This window comes from Narcine bancroftii, chromosome 5 (genome assembly GCF_036971445.1).
Source record: "Narcine bancroftii isolate sNarBan1 chromosome 5, sNarBan1.hap1, whole genome shotgun sequence".
Taxonomy (NCBI): domain Eukaryota; kingdom Metazoa; phylum Chordata; class Chondrichthyes; order Torpediniformes; family Narcinidae; genus Narcine; species Narcine bancroftii.
Genome location: NC_091473.1, coordinates 26,443,936 through 26,455,988, shown reverse-complemented (window position 1 = coordinate 26,455,988; position 12,053 = coordinate 26,443,936). Strand labels below are relative to the sequence as shown.

Sequence of the window (12,053 nt, the reverse complement as noted above, 5' to 3'; positions counted from 1 at the left end):
CCACAGTTCTAGATCCATTCTCATTTCTTCAAATTTAGCCTTTCTCCAATTTAGAATCTCAACCCAAGGCCAAGATCTATCCTTGAAACTTGAAACTCAAGGCGTTATGATCACTAAACCCAAAATGTTACCCTCCGCATGCCTCTGTCACCTGTCCTGTCTCGTTCTCTAATAGGAGATCCAGTATTGCACCCTCCCTAGTTGGTGTCTCTATATATTAGTTTAGAAAACATTCCTGAACATATTTGACAAACTCCAAACCATCCAGTCATTTTACAGTATGGGAATCCCAGTCAATATGTGGAGAGTTAAAATCCCCAACTATTGCAACTTTATGTTTACTGCAGCTGTCTGTTATCTCTCTACAAATTTTCCCCTCCAATTTTCACTGACTATTGGGCAGTCTATAATACAACCCCAAGAGTGTTATCATCCATTTTCCTTTCCTCAGCTCCATCCATATTACCTCAGTAGATGAGCCCTCTGGTCTGTCCTGCCTGAGAACCACTGTGATATTTTCCCTGAGAAGCAATGCTGCTCCTCCCCTTTTATTTCCCCCCCCCCACCCCCAACCCATTTTATCATGTCTAGAGTAACAGAAGCCAGGAACATAGAGCTGCCACTCGTGCCCCTCCTACAACCAAGTTTCACAATATAATTCTTCGTGCAAATCCATGCACTACGCTCACCAACAATATTACATGGATTGAAATACATGCACCTGAAAACATTTTCAGATGTTCAACCCATTGCTTTAAAATGGTGCATGCAATTTTAAGATCATCTTTTCCCTCCTCCATCTGTTCTGGCACTCTGGTTCCCCTCCCCCTACAAATCTATTTTAAACACACCAGAGCAGCACTAGCAAACTTGCCCACAAGGATATTTATCCCAGTTGTCTCTATATCTCGCCACTGCTCCTTTTGGATTACAACCACTCTCTGCCCTAATCTTCTGGGAATGTGTCTCCTGGGGGAGGAGAAAAACCACAGGAAAATCTATGGACAATTTTAGGGAAAAACCTTGGGAAATTCCTCCCTAACTCCCTAATGGAAACCAAGGAGAGCTCCAGAAGATCATTGAAATTTGTGATACATTACCAGCAAGACTTATTCTTATTCTAATTGCTAAAAGATCAAAAATTGAGCTTCTCTTTTCTACTGCTCCCATTGGACCTTGCTGTGTCTTGGTGGCGTTCCTCGCCATTGCTCCCGCCCGGGCCTCACCAAGTCCAGCTCCTCGCTGCTATTCCTGCTCTCGCCGGAACTCAACCTTGTTAATCTTTTGGGCCCAGAGGACCACAAAACCCAGCAGCAAAAGAAATTCATCAAGACAAATGGTTATTTAAACAGACGTTGCTTTTAATTATCTTTAAACATGAAAATTCTAACTTATTACTATTAACTTAACTTGCCCTAACTTAACCCTCTTCTAATTCTAAGCACACATGTATGTAATATGTGTGTGTAAGTTCAAAAAAGTTATTTGATTCACAGACAAATCTCACTTCTCATTCCTCAAACTGTGCACAGAATTTAACATTTATAAGTCTTCACCAGACTTTGCTGCTTGAAAGATAAATGGTTACCGCTCAGGAAATTTCTTATCAGTTTTCAGAGATTTGTTGCTCATTGGACACAAACTGATTCCTTCCAATCAGCCATTTCAGTGTCTTGCCAAAGAAACTTGCCCCATCAGGGTTTTCCAGATGATAAGCTCTTTCTTTCATGTCACCACAAAGTTCCTTTTCTGTTTCCCTTATTTCAAGTGGAATATTATACAGCCGGCCATCTCCTCTTGTATAAACAACAAGGGCCTTGAACAGGCTGAAATCAGAACTCACAACCTATCTTCAAAATGGGGTTTTTCCACAAGCTTACTAGCTTGTCATGTTCCAGTCCCAGATGCTGCTGCTAAACTGCAGAACTGCATTCTCTCTCTCTCACTCAGAGAAAAGCCTGTTTGACTCTCTCTGCTGGCAAAACCACATGACATTCCTAGAACAGCAAACTGCATTCAGATAGACTGCTGCACCAGACCTAATCTTCCAAGTCCAATCATTTGTAGCTTTCCAAAACAATAATCCATTACTCTGCAGCATGTCCAATTAACACCTACTTGTGAAGTCTCCATAGGCATTCTTCAAAGTTTTTGCAAAGGCACCTGGAGCCTCAACTGTCTGGGTTGAGCTGAGCTCTGGCATTTTAACTGAGATCTATATTGTAAGTGTTTGTTTATGACCTACACTAATGAACCTGACACAATTTATCTCCTTTAAAATATAGCTATATACAATATAATATAACATAATCTGTCACATTTCAACTTTTCATCATTTCAGGAAGCATGAACATTTTCTCCATCAAAGCCTATTTCATTTTTGTTGTGCTCATGGTCAAATTTAAAAAAATATATATTTTTATTGGATTAGATAGAAATAGTACATAAGTAGAAACCATTCATTAAAGGTCATATACAAAAAGGAATATCAAGAAAAAAATGTTATATCAGAAAAATAAAACTATTATAAATAAACTCACTATCATAACGGAAAAAAAAGTACGAAACACAAAGTAATTGTTTAATGGTCAAAATTAAACATCCCTTCATTGAATGATTCATGTTCTTGCGGCATTGAAAGTCGAAGTGGCACAATCGAAGGGACGCATCGTGTCATCCAAATTTATTAATTTAGATATACAGCACTGAAATAGGCCCTTTTGACCTTTGAGCCTGTGCCACCCAATTATACACAAATGACCCTCAATCCCAGTACTTTTTGAAAGGCGGAAGGAAATTGGAGCACCCCCAGGAAACCCACACATACACAAGGATAACATACAAACGCCTTACAGAAAGTTCTGTATTTGAACCCAAGTCACTGATCCTATAAAAATGTGCTAACACGCTGCTCTTATTATCATAATTATGAATTTTGGATCATTTATCAGAGAGTTTCATGGCATGGAAACACACCCTCCAACCCAATAAGTCCATGCCAACCCAGAGGCCTTCCTAAACTTGTCCCATTTGCATTTCCTATCATGCACCTGTCTAAATGTTACAATTATACTCATCTCTGTCACTTCTTCTAACATCTTGTTTCACATTCCTATGATCCCCTGTGATCCCACTCAGATCTCTTTTAAATCCTTTCCCTCTCACTTGAAATTATGCCCTCAAGTTTTAGATTCCATAGCCAAGCAAAGATGATGACTCACCTTTCCTTACCAATGTCTCTTGTGATTTTATATATTTCCGTTAGATCACCCTTCAGCCTCCTCCACAGAGAAAAGCTCCAGTCTATCCAGGATTTTTTTAGAACTCAAGTTCTCTCGTGTCAGTAACGTCCTAGTGAATCTTTTCTGCACCCTTTACTGTTTAATGACATCCTTCCTATAACTATGCACAATACTCCCAATGTGGTCCTCCAATGTTTTGAAATGGTGTATCATTACATCCCAACTCCTGTACTCAATGCCCTTACTGATAAATGCAAGCATGCTCTTCAACACATGATGTCTACCTTTGTCACCACTTTTTCACCTGTCTGCTTACAACACTCTACAGGGCCCAACCATTTGCTTTGCAAGTCCTGCCCTGGTTTGACGTAGCAAAAAAAATCAACTCATGGTATTTGAATTTAATTTCACCTTCAATTCCGGAGTCCACTTCCCCATATCTTGATGTAAACTCAGACAACCTTCCTCACTGTTCACTATACAACCAAGTTTGGTGTAATCTGCAACCATACAAGCAATGTTAAAAATGTTGTCAGCCAAATCATTAATACAGATGACAAACAACAGTGGACCCAACATTGATCCCTGCGTCACAGAACTCCAATCAGAACAAAACCCTCCACTTCCACCGTTTCCTTCCAATTTGAATCCAATTTTACAGCTCACCCTGAATCCTTTGTGATCTCACCTTTTGGTCCAGCCTACTATGTGGCGCCTTGCTGAAGTCTGCACAAACAACAATGGACAAGCTTTGTCTATTCTCTTGCTGACCTCTTCAAAAAACTTGATCAAATTTGTCTGACATGAATTCCAAAGCGCAAACCATGCTGACTTTCCCTAATCAGTCCTTGCCAATCCAAATGCTGGTAGATTATTTTCTCAGAATCTAGTAAATTACCCACCACAATGTCAGTCTCTTGAGCCTACAGTTCCCTGGCTTGTCCTTGCAGGTCCTCCTGAATAAAAATACATGAGTCAATGAACAATCATCTCTGCTGGGCCCAAGCAGTTTCTTTCTCAGCATCCCAAGATGCCCAAGTATACACAAGGCCAGGCCTCTGGGATCTGACCATCTTAATATGCTTTAAGATTGTTTGCACCTCTTGCTTTTAAAAATTAAATATGGTCCAATAAAACACAATGAATTTGCCACAACACCCATGACATTCTCCCAGTAAATACAAGTGAGAAATACTCATTTAAAACCTCGCCAATATCTTGTGGCTCATCACTGGGATGGCAATATTGATCCTCAACAGACATATTTTCTTTCGAGTTACCTTTTTGGTCTTAATTTACTTGTTGTAAAGGTGATTCAGGAGAATTTTTCTCTTCAAGAGAAGCATACACATAAAATTTTAAAATGTTTTCTATTTTACTTATCCATTGAAGAATGCTCAACAGAAAATACAAAAGTAGTTATATGGATGGAGGCACAACTGGAGGCATTTATTTATGTAATTGATGTCCAGGATTAATATGCTTGTGTTGACATATGACCAAATTGAATACAGATTTGGAAGGTCACATCCATCACTTTGCCTCACTGATTAGAGTACATTCAAATCTCCAGCATTTATTCTGGCAAAATCACTAGATCCAGCCACAGGTTAGCCTTGGTACACAAACATGATCTTAAGGTTCTAATGCAGATTGCAAGGTTGCAGAGAAGAAAAAGGAAGGGAACTTTAATTTTTGTACTTTAATTTTGCTTTAGTATTCAACTGTTTCAGTGGTTTTGAATATATTTCATACATTTTTAAAAATGTTTAATTATGTAAAAAAACATTTTAAAATGGATAAAAACTTCTAAATATTCATTGAAGTCAGAACCTATTAAATGACTCTCCTGGCTTTGAAATGTAGGAAATCTGGAGATGGGGCCTAACCTACTATATAGACACAACTTCCACTTGCACTGTTGGTGGCCATGAAATCATACTGTGAGGAGCCCAGACTGCTTCAGGCCAGTAACATAGGTTGTCTGCATTAAGACCACATGTTGCAACTGTACACAGCATTTCTGAAAGGCTGGCCTGGTTCAAGGAGATTGAGGTATATATTTAAAAAGAAATGCAAGCTTTTATATTTGTAATCTTAAGTTGGATGCTTGTCCTTCATGAATCAAAAAGAGGAAGCTGTCATGTCGATTTTTAACAGATTCACATACATATTATTCTGCAGCTGCAGAAGTTATTTCATAAAAGACAGATTTGGTATTTTTAAGTTGCATCCCTGTGGTGCAAGCAAAAAATAGAAAGGTATAACATTTAAATGATTATTCATCATTAACTCCCACAGCTCTCTGTTGGAGCTACAACTTAATACATTGTGAAAACAAAATTTCAAAGAAAACTGTCCAATTTTTTGAAAAATAACTATGCAAAACTCATACATTATTTATTCTAATAATAAAATATAGATTAAAAGGAGCCCTAACTTTTCCTACTGCCTTTCGCGCTGAACTTGTAAAGAAACCCAAATTCTCATTGTTACGGTGATTTTAATATCCACACAATTGATACAGCACATTTTTTTTCAGCAGCGGAGCTTCTTTGAAAGCATGAGTTTATTCCAGAAATCACTCTCAGATTTATCATTAACATTGAGTACCAATCACTTCACAATTATGGCACCTCCAAAATCTGGTAAATTACAGATTTCCAACTACATCTGCACAATGGCTGAACACTGCAGTTGAAACAATGATGTCAATAATCATGTGGAGGATTCATCTTTATTTCTGCTCCTTTTTAAAATCATATCGACATTTTGGTTCACAGCTAATTTCTGCATTTTATCTGCTGCCTTTAAGCACACATTACAGCACCACTTGTAATAAGCCAGTTGATAAAGAACAAATGAGTCAAGAGCCCCGTGGAAAATAGTATATTGCACAGAACGTAGCACAAGCAAGTTAACATACATCAAGAACAATGAATTGGAAGCATATGCAATACACAAACCTTCAAATTCTGGGCTTATTTTTAACTTTCCAGACTATACTGAAATCACTGAGAAACCATTACATCATTGCACCATTGAGTATACCAAAGTAGTTTCCTAATATTGCTATTTGGTTATTTCAACTTTGATGCACTAATTTGTGAATAAAAAGGATTCTTGACTGCAAGAGTGAAGCAGCCAAATTTTTCTGTTTATTTGAATTTAAAAATAATGAAATACTTTATGCAGTTTAAATTTCATGAAATATTTATGTTTTTAAAAATGTAAAATAATAGATTGTAGCGAGGTCGTTATGGCTACAGCTAGGCTATAGCTTTCGGTTAGAGCCCTAAGGCTGCAGCTCAAATCCGCAGGAGAAGAAAGACACACTCACCACTCGAGTGTATTCGACACTAAGTTTATTCAGAAGAAGCTCTGCCTCTTATAGTCAGCTCAGCCACGTCACCACCGGGGTGTGGCTTGAGCAGGCCGACTGCCAATTGGTTACCTCCGATCCTTGGGTTCGGATTGGGACCCTGTGATCCACTGTTTCACCACTCTGCCGGCAGCCTATGGAAACAGGCGTTTCAACCCCCACGTTGCTTCGCTGTTCGCTGCGTTTGATGGCCATTTCCTGTGTTGGCCCGAGGCGTGGGCGAGGCGGGCTGCTACAAGAACATCCCCAGAATCAGCTGTGATAGTACACCACCGGCCTACTGCAGGGGGCGACCTCTGTACCTGCAGACGAGCATGGGAACAAGGCAACACCTGATCAGCTGTCAATCACCCTCCGGGATATAAGCCAGATCCGGCCCTTCGAAGACTGAACAGCATTCCTCACAGCCATCTCTGTGGAAGTTTGTGTTGAATAAAGCCTGAAGAATGGACTTTATGTTTTGTGTGTTTGCTTCTGTTCGATAGTGCACCACAATTTATTCGACATAAAATTTTAAAGCTGCTATAGAAAAGCTCCTGAGTACCAGGAGTTTCAAAATTGACTCACACCACCTGGAAGCACAAACACGCTTCGAGATCTGGAAGCAATGGGTTGAAGCAATCATCGAGGCACACGCCAACGACATCCTGGACTCCGACCAATAAAGGCTCATTCTACTCCAATCGAAGCTGGGTTCCCAAGCCTTCCAGGCACTCAAAGACTGCACCGGGTACTCGGAAGTGATGAACAACCTCGAGACCATGTACAAACCTTCCACAAACATGGTCTTCACAAGGTACTTCCTAAGTATCCGTGTCCAGCTGCCCAGGAAGATGGCCGAGTCCTACCTGGGAGCCTGCGTGAGTTGGCCCGACCTTGTCTGGCTGAACCCAGGGTAAATGAAAGGGAGGTCAAGAGACTGATCAGAAATGCCTACATCCGAGGGCTACATGCGAGAGCCATCAGGCAGAAGCTGCTGGAAGACAATATCTACTCCCAGGCCAAAATAGTGGAGGTAGTCCGAACCGTGGAGGCAGCAGCCCTGCACACCAAAGCCTTCGACTCCAGGCTTCCCCAGGCCTCCTTGTGGTCAGCACAGATGGCTGCTGTGACCCTTGACCAGACAGGGAATGAAAATATCACTGCTGCGGGCACCCAGCACCCTTGTAAGTATTATGGGCCCCTGTGAGGTTCTGATCGTCAAACGCACCAAAACTACCCGGCCAGAAACCAGTACTGATCGAGATGTGGCAAGAAAGGCCACTTCGCCAAAGTATGCCTCTCGAAGCCCGCCAGCAGCTCAGCAGCCCTCTATGACTTTCCCCCTCACTCTCGATCCCCGTCACATGCGATTGCTGGGTGACGCCATTGTTCTGCAGCCACTTTCGTCCTTCACAACCCTGGTGGCCCAACTTCTAGCCTCGCTGGCAACGATTGGCACATGCATGCCATGAGCCCTGACCAGCCCTTTCTGTCACCTGGACTACCTCCTGAAGATTACAATGACGACACTTCCGGTCTACGGAATGATGTTTCTTCCACTGCCCGTGATGTTGTTGCCCTCACCGATGGCTGATGGCGTGACATCACTTCCCCCAGTACAATTAGCGCAGCCGGAGAAGAAGGCCAGCCATACCTCACATTCTCACACTGCGCCGCCATCTTTGGTCGGTCAAGCGCAGGTGCCACTGCCACCCAGGCCCACCCAGGCCTCCAGCGAAGATGGTACTGATGATGATGATGACATGGTCAACATGGCCACAGACCTGGCTGCCCTACCGACGCATCCCATGCATCCAGACGCTGCTAACCACCACAAACTGCACTCCACGACTATGGAGAGCACCACCGGTCAACACTCACCTCTCCTGATGCCTGCAGAGGATGCCAACGGCCACGACTCATCTTTCCTGTCGGGGAACGATGACTCGGAGCCCGAGATGGTCCTAGCGGCCACCACCCTGACCAGGGACATTCCCCACGAACTCAGGTGCTCCATGATAGATGTCAAAATCAATGGGCAGGTAACAAAGTGCCTAATCGACAGTGGTAGCAGCAAGAGTTTTATTCACCCAAGTTTGGTCCACTCCCTAAAGTTAAAAATCCACCCCACCATGTTCTCTATTGCCTTTGCCCCCAAGGACCAGACTATCAATACCCTTGGATGCTGCTCATCTGATCTGACAGTGGTGGGGTGGTGGGGGGGGGGGAGACATACACCGGGTGAAGGCTCCGAGTCATGACCAAACTCTGCGCCCCAGTCCCCCTGGGCTTAGACTTCCAATGCCAGCTGCAGAGCGTCACCCTTGCCTTTGGGGGGGCCCCTACCCCAACTCACGCTCCACAGTGCACCGTCCAACCAGTGGCCTTTCCACTCTGTGAATCACCTCTCCCGTTCTCTTCTCACACCTCACGCCAGACTGCAAACCAATAGCTGCCAGAAGTAGGTGTTATTGCGCTGAGGACAAAGACTTCATCAGGGCAGATAAGTGGCGGCTTCTGGCGGAAGGTATCATAGAGCCCAGAAACAGCCCATGGAGAGCCCAAGTCCTGGTAGTCAAAGGGAGCAGCAAGCTGAGGACGGTCATGGATTACAGCCAGACAATCAACCGATGCACCCAGCTGAACGCCTACCCCTTACCAAGGATAGTCGACATGGTCAACGAGATAGCCCTCTACTGGGTCTTCTCCACTACCGACCTGAAGTCAGCCTATCACCAACTCCCAATCCACCTGAGGGGCAAGCCTTATACTGCCTTTGAGATGGATGGGCGTCTGTACCAGTTCCGCTGGGTTCCATTTGGGGTCATGAACAGGGTCTCCATTTTCCAGCAGGATATGGATCATATGGTAGACCGGCACAAGCTAAAAGCGACTTTCCCGTACCTGGATAATGTCACCATCTGTGTCCACGACCAACTGGACCACGATGCCAATCTGGAGAAATTTTTCCAGACAGCCAAGGAGCCGAACTTTACTTACCACAAAGAGAAGTGCGTGTTCAGCACCACCCACCTTGCCATCCTGGGGTACATCATGGCACACGGTGTCATCCACTAAGGTAGCAGAACGGATGCATCCATTAATGGAGCAGCCCCACGCTTAAAGTCCTCCGCAGGTGCCTTGGCTTATTTTCCTACTACTCACGGTGGGTTTCCCACTTCTTGGACACGATCCATCCATTGGCCCAGGCCACAACTTTTCATCTCTCACCTGAGGCGCAGGCAGCCTTCACGCGCATCAGGCAGGATATCGCAGATGCTACAAAGCATGATGTGGACAAGGACTCGCCCTTACAGGTGGAGAGCGATGCCTCCAATGTAGCCCTCGCCACTACCCTTAGCCAAGGAGGGGTGCCCAGTCGCCTTCTTCTCCAGGACACTCCATGGTTCCAAGCTAGGGCACTCCGCCATTGAAAAGGAGGTCCAAACGATCGTGGAAGCGGTCCGCCATTGGAGCCATTACCTGGCCAGCAGAAGGTTCACCCTCCTCACCAACCAGCAGGCCATGGCATTCATGTTCAACACCACCTACAGGGGCAAAGTCAAGAACGATACGATCTTGCTCTGGATATTTGAGCTGGCAATGTACAGCTACAACATCCAGTATCGTTCGGGGAAGTTTAATGACTCCCCCGACACCCTGTCCAGGACCTACGTGTCGCTCCACGATGACCATCTGCAGACACTGCATGAGTCCCTCTGCCACCCGGGTGTCACCATTTCATCAAGTGCCGGAACCTCCCATGCACCGTCAGGGATGTCAGGACCATGACTGAGGCATGCCGGGTCTGCGCGGAATGCAAACCTCACTTCTTCTGCTTGTCCCAGGCTCATATTGTAAAGGCCACTCGGCACTTCGAGCACCTCAGCATGGACTTCAAGGGACCCCTGCCTTCCACAAATCAGAACGTCTATTTCCTTACGGTCATAGACGAGTACTCCAGTTTCCCCTTCACCATCCCTTACCCAGACACCTCCACAGCCACCGTCATCAGGGCACTGACACAGATCTTCACCATGTTCAGCTACCCCGCATTTATCTCCAGCAACCGGGGGTCTAGCTTCTTGAGTGAGGAATTGTGCCAGTACCTGATAGCAAGGGGCATCACAGAGGTACTCGAGATGTAATGGACAAGTTGTGGTGAATGTCTGCCAAGCTGCCTGTCTCCCCTCTGGCGAGCCTTGCTGTACTAACATTGGCTGTGCATTAAGGACACTCCCCTTGGATATAACTGTATATGCACCTATTGTCTTTCATTATTGTACCATGAGTTTCTGCTAATAAAAGCCATGATTATTGTTTGACCACATCGTCTTTGTCTACTTCATCAACTGGCACTTCAATTTTATTAGCAGAAATGGATGCAGCCCTCAAGCCAGAGCGGCTGATAATCAACCAGTCTGCCCCGAGGGCCAGAGAAATAGTTCAACCACTGGATTGGTTGTTTTGATTACTACATGGCTCAAAACAACGTGGTTAATGCGGCAATTCAGTGGGGCCACCTGAACTCTCTGCTGGGTGAGGTCCCTTTCATCGTAACGCTATAGACCGGGAACGTCTGACTGCTTATTATGCAGTGCCACAGAATGTGGTGCTTGCTCGACACCAGTTGCTGACTAGACACCAGAAACCTGGGGAAAGTGATGTTGCCTATGCCCTGGCTCTTGACACACTGGCAAACGAATGTCAGGGCAGTCAATGTGCAACAACACCGCAATGCCTTGAAGCTGGATGCTTCTGTCAATGGGATTGATTCCATTTACATCCGACAGAGGCTGCTGGAGACAGAGCCCTTAACCTACGACCGGGCAGTCACTCGAGCCAAAACACTGAGAAGTGCCATGCAGTCCACTGAAATGCTAGAAACCGAAAAGGAAACATCCAGGAGTGCTGGAACCCCGAAGGAAAGAAAAGGGCAAACTCCTGAAAAATGATACTCCTGTGATAAGAGTTGGCACCCCAGACAGAAGTGCCCGACTTGATTTGCTACTGACAGCTATTGTGGGAAACTTGGCCACTTTGCTAAAGCATGTAAGGCGAAAAGTACTCCCACTGATAAGAGGAAGAAGAGAAGCACCAAGAAAATGCGTACTGGAGCTGCAGGAGTGGAAGACAACTGTAAAAAGAGGGAATCTTCAGACGAGCAGTCTGAATCGACTTCAAGTGATGGCAAGGTGAGATCCACTGTGATATCTCAATTGACTGTAAAGCTTGGGGGATTTTACAGACTGGAACGGTCGACTATGAAGTGGGAGGTGAATGGCGAGACTCTTGATTTTCTAATAGACTCGGGAAGTACTGACAGCTACATCCACGAGAGAGTTGCCAGAGCCTTAAATTTGCGGAGATATCCAGCGAACCAAAAGATATTGATGTCTTGGAGTGAACTTACAAAACTGTATGGGACAAGTGTAAAGTTACTTTAA

At 44.5% G+C, this 12,053-nt stretch overlaps 1 protein-coding gene and 1 long non-coding RNA gene across 29 annotated transcripts in view; one reads left to right on the top strand and one right to left on the bottom strand.

Annotated features, from left to right (window-relative positions):
* LOC138763207 (contactin-4-like) overlaps positions 1-12,053 on the bottom strand; it is a 2,221,540-nt gene that overhangs the window by 1,386,804 nt on the left and 822,683 nt on the right. The window lies entirely within an intron of this gene.
* The window catches only part of LOC138763210 (uncharacterized), a 139,626-nt gene continuing 139,006 nt past the window's right edge, over positions 11,434-12,053 (top strand). The window contains exon 1 of the long non-coding RNA XR_011357398.1: positions 11,434-11,801. This is a non-coding gene — a long non-coding RNA (uncharacterized lncRNA). The remainder of the gene's footprint in view (positions 11,802-12,053) is intronic.